Below are 8,401 nucleotides of genomic sequence, written 5' to 3' on the forward strand. Positions count from 1 at the left end.
CTAGCCATCCCGTTACTTTCCCACCTCTGGGCGGAGCTCTGGAAACATCAGGATTGGCTGTTTCTAATCCTACCTCTTCCCAGAACAAACCTGTAGTACACCCTGGGGATTTAGTATTCCACACTCCCCCTGAACCACAAGATCCTTTAACTCCTAAGTGGGAGGGCCCTTACTCAGTCATTCTCTGCACCCCCACAGCTGCCAAACTTTCTTTACCAAACGACCAAGTAACTCCATGGATCCACATTTCCAGGTTAAAACCCTGCCCTCAAGGCTCACCGACGAATCTCACGGAACCTACAAGTGGGCCTGAAGTCCAGACCAAGCCCTCTCAAGAAAGCTATTCCTGCACCCCTCATCCTACCAACCCCCTCAAACTCCGTCTATCCCGACCTCCAGTCCTCCCACCCATACGCGGAAATGAATTCCCTTCTTAGCGTCTTCCTACCTTCCTTATTGCCCCTAAAGGGCACTCCCAACCCCTCCTACGTTTGGAAATTCGAAGTGTGAGAAACTTATACAGACAGTTAAAGACATCAACACTAAACTTGAAGGAGCCTTAACCTCCACCGCTGAGTCCCTCTCCTCCCTACAAAGGCAAGTTACCTCCCTCTGCGGAAATGAATTCCCTTCTTTTTTTTTTTTTTTTCCTTTTTGTCTTTTTTTCGTGACTGGTAACGGGATCGCAACCCTTGGTGTCACGCCCGCACCGTGCTCAACCAGTGAGCGGACCGGTCTCTATATGGGATCCGAACCCTCGGCGGGAGCGCTGCCGCACTCCCAAGTGCTGCACTCTACTGAGTGCGCCACCGGGCCGGCCCTGAATTCCCTTCTTAGTGTCTTCCTACTTTCCTTATTGCCCCTAAAGGGCACTCCCAACCCCTCCTACGTTTGGAAATTCAAAGTGCGAGAAACTTATACAGACAGTTAAAGACATCAACACTAAACTTGAAGGAGCCTTAACCTCCACCGCTGAGTCCCTCTCCTCCCTACAAAGGCAAGTTACCTCCCTCACTAAGATAACTCTCCAAAACTGCAGAGCACTAGACCTTCTCACCGCTGAAAAGGGAGGCACAAGCATCTTCCTCGGAGAGGAATGTTGTTAGTATGTCAATAAATCAGGCCTAGTTGAAACTAACATCATCAAACTCACCGATCTGGCCTCTAGCCTCCGGGCCATGTCCAACTCTAACCCCTTTTCTTCCTTTCTCCAAAACCCTCTCGTAACCTGAGTATGGCCTGTCGTAGGACCTCTAACTATTATTTTAATAGCCTGCCTCTTTTTACCCTGCATTCCAAGCCTTTTAACCAGCTTTTACTTAGAAATTACCAGCTGTTGGCCATGGAGGACCCCTCTCACTCCCTGCAGAATGCCTGACACATTGAAGTCACTGATGGCACTTGTTCCTAACCACCATAGCTGCAGATGCCTGTATGATCTCTCCCGCAACCTCTTACACCCACTGGACACAGCAGATGGCCGACTTATGGCTCCAAGGGACCTTCACGGATTTCTCCCCTCTTGAAATCACCCTATTTACCACTCTCCTTTGGGGTATAATAAAGGGCCTCCTTCTCCTCCCTGTTCCTCCCCCCTCAATGCCCCTCTCCCTGTTCCTCCCCCCTCAACGCCCCTCCCCAGCAGGAAGTAGCTTGAAGACCTCGACGACCTTACCCCCCAATAGAGGAAAAAGGGAGGAATGTAGGGTCCCATAAAACCCCAAAGGAGACATTCCCTAAAACATGGCACCTTTCCAGCTTCTCTTCCGGGTCCTAACATTCCCGCCGGTGCCAAAGTATGGCCTATCAAAATCATCACCCACCTTTCCAACCAATCAGCCACCACCCCACATACTAATGACCCTCTCCCAGAACTCAGCTCTCTATAAATGTATGCTTCACCCTCAAATAAAGTGGAACTTCTCTGATGAACTGTCAGCTCGGGTCCTGTCGTTCTTTCACTCCATGAACAAGGGCAGTTGCAAAAGCATATCTGTTGTCAGTATATATGTTAACAGCTTTATCTTTTCCATGCTTTAAAGCCTCTGTTAGGGCTATGAGTTCAGCCTTTTGAGCAGATGTTCTTTGGCTTAAGGCTTGAGCCCAAATGACCTGATCTAAAGTTACCATGGCTGTCCTGGCATACCTGATTCCATTGGAGATAAAACTGCTTCCATCAGTGAACAGCATTTCATTAGGCTCTGTCCAGGGCATATCAGTCAGGTCCAGCCAGAGGCCTTGGAGAGTTTTGATTGTTTTGAGGCCCTCATGGATGGGCTTGGTTGGGCTGTCATCCAGGTGGAGGGTAGCTGGATTTAGAGCCATAGTTTTTAGGGGCTGATCTAGAAGTAAAGCCTGATACTGGGTGAAGCAAGAGTTGGTGAGCCTACATTCAGGTGCACTTTGTAAGAGAATCTGTACAGAGTGAGGGGGCCACTAAGCATATGTCTTGTTGGCCTCTTTTACTAGTAAAGAAGTTGCCGTTATGGCTCGGAGACAGGTTGGCCATCCTGTGGCTACACTGTTCAACCTCTTGGGGAGGTAGGTGGTAGGCCTCTTCCATGGTCCCAGGGCTTGAGTGAGCACCCCCTTGGCAATGCTTCACATCTTGGCAACAAACAGGGTGAAGGGCTTCATCAAATATGGTTGGGGAATTTTAAATCCTTGGGGTAAGTGAGTTCAAGTTAATTGTCCCGAGTATCCTCCCCCAGGGTCAGTCCATTCAAAGGCAAAGAGAGGTTGGCTTACTTGGCCAGAGGGAGGCTGGAAAAGGCATCCTTGAGATCTAGCTTTTTGGTTTGTTTCTCTTCTGGGCTATCTCTGTCATTAAGGACCCTCTGGGCAATTTCAACCAGCTCAGATAACAATTTTCCTTTAAATCCTTCCTGTCTTTGAAGCTTTCTCCTAATGTCTGGGGCTGACTGGGTGACAAAGGCAATATTTATCATGCGCTGGTTTTCTGGGGTCCCTTGGTCCACAGGAGTGTAGGTCCTGTAAGCCTCCACAAGGCGTTCCAGGAAAGCGGTGGGGGTTTTGTTTGGTCCCTGAATAGTTTCACTTACTTTTGACAGGTTAGTGGGCTTCCAGGCTGCTGTGTGGAGTCCCCTAAGGAGAGTCTGGCGATACAGGTTGAGAGCCCCCTTACCTTGGTCTGTGTTTGGGTCCCACCCGAGTCTGTTAGAGGGGAACATGTGTTCAAGGCAAACGGGGTCATCAGAGGGTCAGCCATTGTGATTGGTTAGCTTTCAGGGCTTCCATCTGGATCCACTTGTGTTCTTCTGATGTGAAGAGAGTCTGCAGGAGCTGCTGACAATCATCCCATGTAGGCTGGTGGGTAAAGAAAAACAGGCCAGGAGGGAGATGAGGCCCTGAGGTTTTCTGAGAAAGGAGGATTTTGATTTTTCCAGTTGTAAACCATGAAGGGAGCCTGTTCTTGAGGAGTTCCAGGAGGCAAGGGAGCCTGTTGGAGCGAGAGGGGGGTTTGGAGGAACAGCAGGGAGAGGCAGTGCCACTTCAAGTATGGGAAACAGGCAAAGAAAGTCCAGAAACACACCCATAGTTCTGGTCAATTGGCTTTTAACAAAGTTGCCAGAGCAATTCTTTAGGAAAAAGCTATGTATATACCATGAAAACTATTTATACTACCATTTAAATATTTTATTTATATCTACCTAAATGTTGACATCCCATGTGTGTAATAGCATACCTTATTTTTCCACCCCATTTTATACCTTACACAACTGCTTTCATCACTTCTTCATCTGTCATTATCATCTCCTTAATAGTTGCACGGCATACCCAGCACTTTGTATGTATGGCCCTATATCCAAGTTCCTTTTGAAAATGTTACTAGTTTGCACCACTGCTGGTAACATGTGGGGATGTGTACCATACACTTTCATCTGGCATTATTGAATAAGAGCATTTTTCACCTTTGCTAATTTAATAGGGGAAAGGAATCTCATTTTAATTGCATTTTAAATTTTTAATTGATTTTTAAGAAGGTTGAACATTTTCCGGTAAGCTTCTTAAGCAATTGTATTCCCTCTCTTTGCATTGTCTGTGTGTGTCTTTCAATCATTTGTCTATGTGGCCTTAATACCTTCCTGTCACTTTGAACAATCTCTTACTATAGTAAAGATATCAATTCTTTGTTTTCATTTTGGCTGCAAATGCTTTTCTCAAGTTTGGCATTTTTTAAAATTATTTTTTGACGAGATTTCAATTTTTATGTAGTTCAATCCTGGTTTTTTTTTTCCTCAAGCCTATAAAATCTAACCCTGTGTAAACACTAGGGTGTTCCATTCTGGGATTTTTATTATTTTTTTAATATGCTTTAACTATTCTTCAATTTACTTGGGTGTGTTGTGTGAAAAGATCATCAAAAGTACCCCTTCCCCACTGTAAATTGCCCCCACATCAGCTATTAGTAAATGATGAATATGGTCATAATATTTTATAGCATAGGATTTATATCTGGCCTATCTACTTTGTTTCATTGGCTTGTCCCCCTGTTTTATCCTAGATCTATATCCTTTTTCATTTTTATAGCTATGTGTTGAATGACTGTTCCATTATTGTGCCCTAGAAAAGTATGTGTACGTATATGTATGCATCTTTATATAAAAAAAGTAATTATATATCATTTTCTGTTATTCTTTTAGATGACATTTTATGTTTATAAATTTTAAAATAGCCTTTTGATTATTATTGCAATGAACTAATAAGTGAATTAGAGAGGATTAACATTGTTACATTTAATCTTAGCATCCAGGAACATATTATCCTTTCATTTATTCAAGCTTTTGTATCAGTCAGTAAAGTTTTGTAGTTTTCATAAGGTCACAAGTTTTCCCTAGTTATTCCTACATGTTGGTGCAGTCGTGGGTTTCCTTGTGTAGGGTTTTATATTTCTCATAAAGAGCCAGTATCTTAGGAATGGGGTCACTTTAACATTGGCAAGAAATTCTGAAATTTTCATACCATACTAACTACATTGGGCTGTTTCATTGAAGCCTCCTATGATAACTCTTGCTGCATGCATTCGAGCCAGCCAAACTCTAGGCTTCTGGAAGCAGAGAGCAGGCTATTCTTCCCCCCATGCACCCAGCAGGTGGACAGCTTCACTCTGACATCTTTATCCAGGTAAAAAGTTGGGGGCCACATATACTCTTGAAATGATGAAATCTGGGGATTCTCTCTTCAGGAAAATGCAGAGAATCCTAGGAGTGTGGGTGGGTATGTGCATGTGTGCCACCTCTGTGTCAGCCATGGCCACATGCTGGGCCTCAGAATCTCTCCTCCCCTGATAGTTAAATGGGAAGCTCTGGATGTGGGGCCAGAGCTCAGGCCATCTGATAATCAGGTCTCCTACAGGTAAGACCTTGAAAGAGGGAAGTACAGGATCCATTGCTGTGGTGCCTGGCCCACTTCAGCTTTGCAGGTAAAAATTCAGGTTTGCAGTAAAGGGAAGAAAGGGCCTGAGCTGCAAAGAATCCTCTCAATGGGTTGCAAACTCATGCACCAAAAGAAGCTAAGTGGGTAGGATGGGGAACATGGTGAAGAGGAGGGGGACTAACCCCAGCAAAATGGCCTACTATTACCAGATCTTTTGATTTTTCAAGAGAATCTGGAATACTCAATTTTTATTTGAGGTCTCCCAGTATTCAAATGTAGGCAACCAATTAAAAAAAACTTCTGAGGACCATAAAACATTTGTGAGTTATGCCTGGTCTATAGGCACCATTTTGAGAAGAGTGGACTTCTATGGGCCAGATGTGCTGGGTGCTCATATGGTTTCTAGTCCCCATGCCTCCTGTCCTAACCAAGTGGAGATTCAAGCTGAGCAGTTTAGAAGAGGCAGTGATTTGCTCAACAGCCCACAGCTAGGAAGTGGTGGTGTCAGAACTGAATCCAAGCCAGGCCTGTGTGACTCCAGGCCGTGTTGTTACCTAGCCTATGGCTTAAGGCAGTGCTGCTCAGCGTGTGGTCCCTTGGCCAGCAGCATCCCTATTTCCTGGTGTAGGAGGCTGAATGGCCCCTAAAAAGATCAGTTACTAATCCCTGGGACCTGTGCATGTTACCTTATTTGGAAAAGGGGTCTTTTCAAATGTGATTAAATTAAAGATTTTGAGATGAAGAGATTATTTTGGATTATCTGGGTGGGCACTAAAGGGAAAGGGAGATCTCTCTCTCTCTCTCTCTCTCTCTCTCTCTCTCTCACACACACACACACACACACACACACACGCACACTAAGGTGAGGTCAAGACAGAGCAGAGAGATTTAAGGATGATTATGTTACCGGCAATGGGATCGCAACCCTTGGTGTTGCTCCCACACCTCGCTCAGCCAGTGAGCGGGAACCGGTCTGTATGTGGGATCCGAACCCTCAGCGGGAGCGCCACCGCACTCCCAAGCGGTGCACTGTAGCAGTTCGCCACCGGGCTGGCCCAGAAATGCAAATTCTAAGGCTCTACCCTAGACCCCCTGAATCAGAAACTCTTGGAACAGGCCCTGTACCCTGTGGATTAACAAGTTGTCCAGGGATTCTGTTGAAAGCTAGTTTTAAGACAAGGTTTGAAAATTCAGATGTGTACAGGGTCCATGCATTTTGTGCAAATATATGAATGGGCCTTGTGGCAGAATTGGGGAGTGTGTGCTTGACCTAAAGGCATTTACATTTTTAAAACATTTGAAGAGCCAAACAAAACATACTCATGGAAGGAACTTGGCCCATGAGCCACCAGTTTGTGATCTCAGTGACAGGGACCAGAATCAAGGTCTGGTTCTTAGTACAATGCTTGTCCCCATCCCTGGGCTCCTGAACAGGGGGCAAGGACCCTATCTGGGAAGATAACTCCCAGATGACACTGGGGCCCAAGTGGGAGCTTCCAGGTGAACAGATTGAGGCCCTGACCCCCAGGTTCTCGTCAATAAGAAGACATAGACTCCAGGCGGGAAGAAGGAGGCTTTTCTTCTCAGTGAGTATCCATTCTGATAACTAAAATCCCTTATCTATTAAATTCATGACACAAATGTTCAAACACCCACTATGTGCCAGGTGGGTACTGGGAATACTTTAGTTAACAAAACAGGCAAAAATCCCTGCCCAGATGGAGTATGTTTTGTTTGGCACTCCAACAGTTTTTGAAATATGAATGCCTTTAGGTCAGGCAGACACTTTCCAATTCTGTCACAGGTCCCGTTTACACATTTGCACAAAGTGCCTGGCCCCTGTAGGCACTGAGTTTTCATCCCTTTTTCAAAGCCAGTGTTTCTCAAACTTTTATGTGCAATACACAGTGAAAGTGAGGGTTAATTTAAGACTGGCTGGTCCAAGTAAGGCTCTCTGAGGAGGTGGCCTTTGAGCAAAGACCATTAGATGAGAAGTCAGCTGTGGAATACTGGGGAGGAGAGTGTTCTGGGCAGAGGAAACAGCATGAGCAAAGGTCCTGTGGTCAGAAAATAGCTTTGTATGTTGGTGAAGGAGATAGGAGAGCTGTGAGTGAGAGGGTGAGTGATAGGATCAGGTATGGGAGAAGGAGGTAGGGGATTAATCATCTAAGGCATGGTTTCTCACCTGGCACTGTTGACATTTGGGGCCGGGTAATCTTTGTTTTAGAGGGATGTCCTATGCGCTGTAATGTGTTTAGCAGCATCCCTGGCCGCTGCCCAGTGGATGCCGTAGCACCCCCTTCTCCAGTTGTGAAGCCAGAAATGCCACCAGACAGTGCCAAATGTTGCATGGGTGGTAAAATCACCCCCCACTTGAGAAGTGCTGATCTGGGGCCTTTTGTCCAGGCTTCCCTTGGCAGTGAGATAATCCCTCCCCATCTACACTGATTCACCTGAACCTCACCCAGTGTTGTTATGTGGGGAAAAAACAGAATGGGAAGAGGTGGCACTTTTATTTTTTTGGCCTCTTGTTTACACTATTGAACTCATGAATAAAGGCTTGATCATTGTTACTTCCAGTATGGCTTATCCTAATTGACCACCCTGATGCTTGCAGCTCTTGACAGCCCTAGGCTGGAGGGCCTCTAGGGAGCATTCTAGATGCTGGGAGTCACATCTGTCACTCACACCATCCATGCCGTCATTCTGTGGGGTGGGTAATAGCACCCCCTCTTACAGACAAGGACGCCAAGGCTCAGGGAGGTGACGTGACTTGTTCAAGGCCACACAACTAGTGGTGGCCGAGCTTAGATCCAAAACTCAAGGTTTATACATTTTAGTTACCCAAGCTCTTCAACACTCTGCAGAGCTGTCTCCGTCTACTGCTGTAAACCATGAAGCCATGCTGTAAACCATGCTGGATCTTTGTAGTTTATCCTCTACAGCTCTTGTATTTAGCAGATTATATATAGATATATTTAATTTTTTTTCCTTTTCTTCCATC

The sequence above is a fragment of the Galeopterus variegatus genome, unplaced genomic scaffold (genome assembly GCF_000696425.1).
Source record: "Galeopterus variegatus unplaced genomic scaffold, G_variegatus-3.0.2 Scaffold10378, whole genome shotgun sequence".
Classification (NCBI taxonomy): domain Eukaryota; kingdom Metazoa; phylum Chordata; class Mammalia; order Dermoptera; family Cynocephalidae; genus Galeopterus; species Galeopterus variegatus.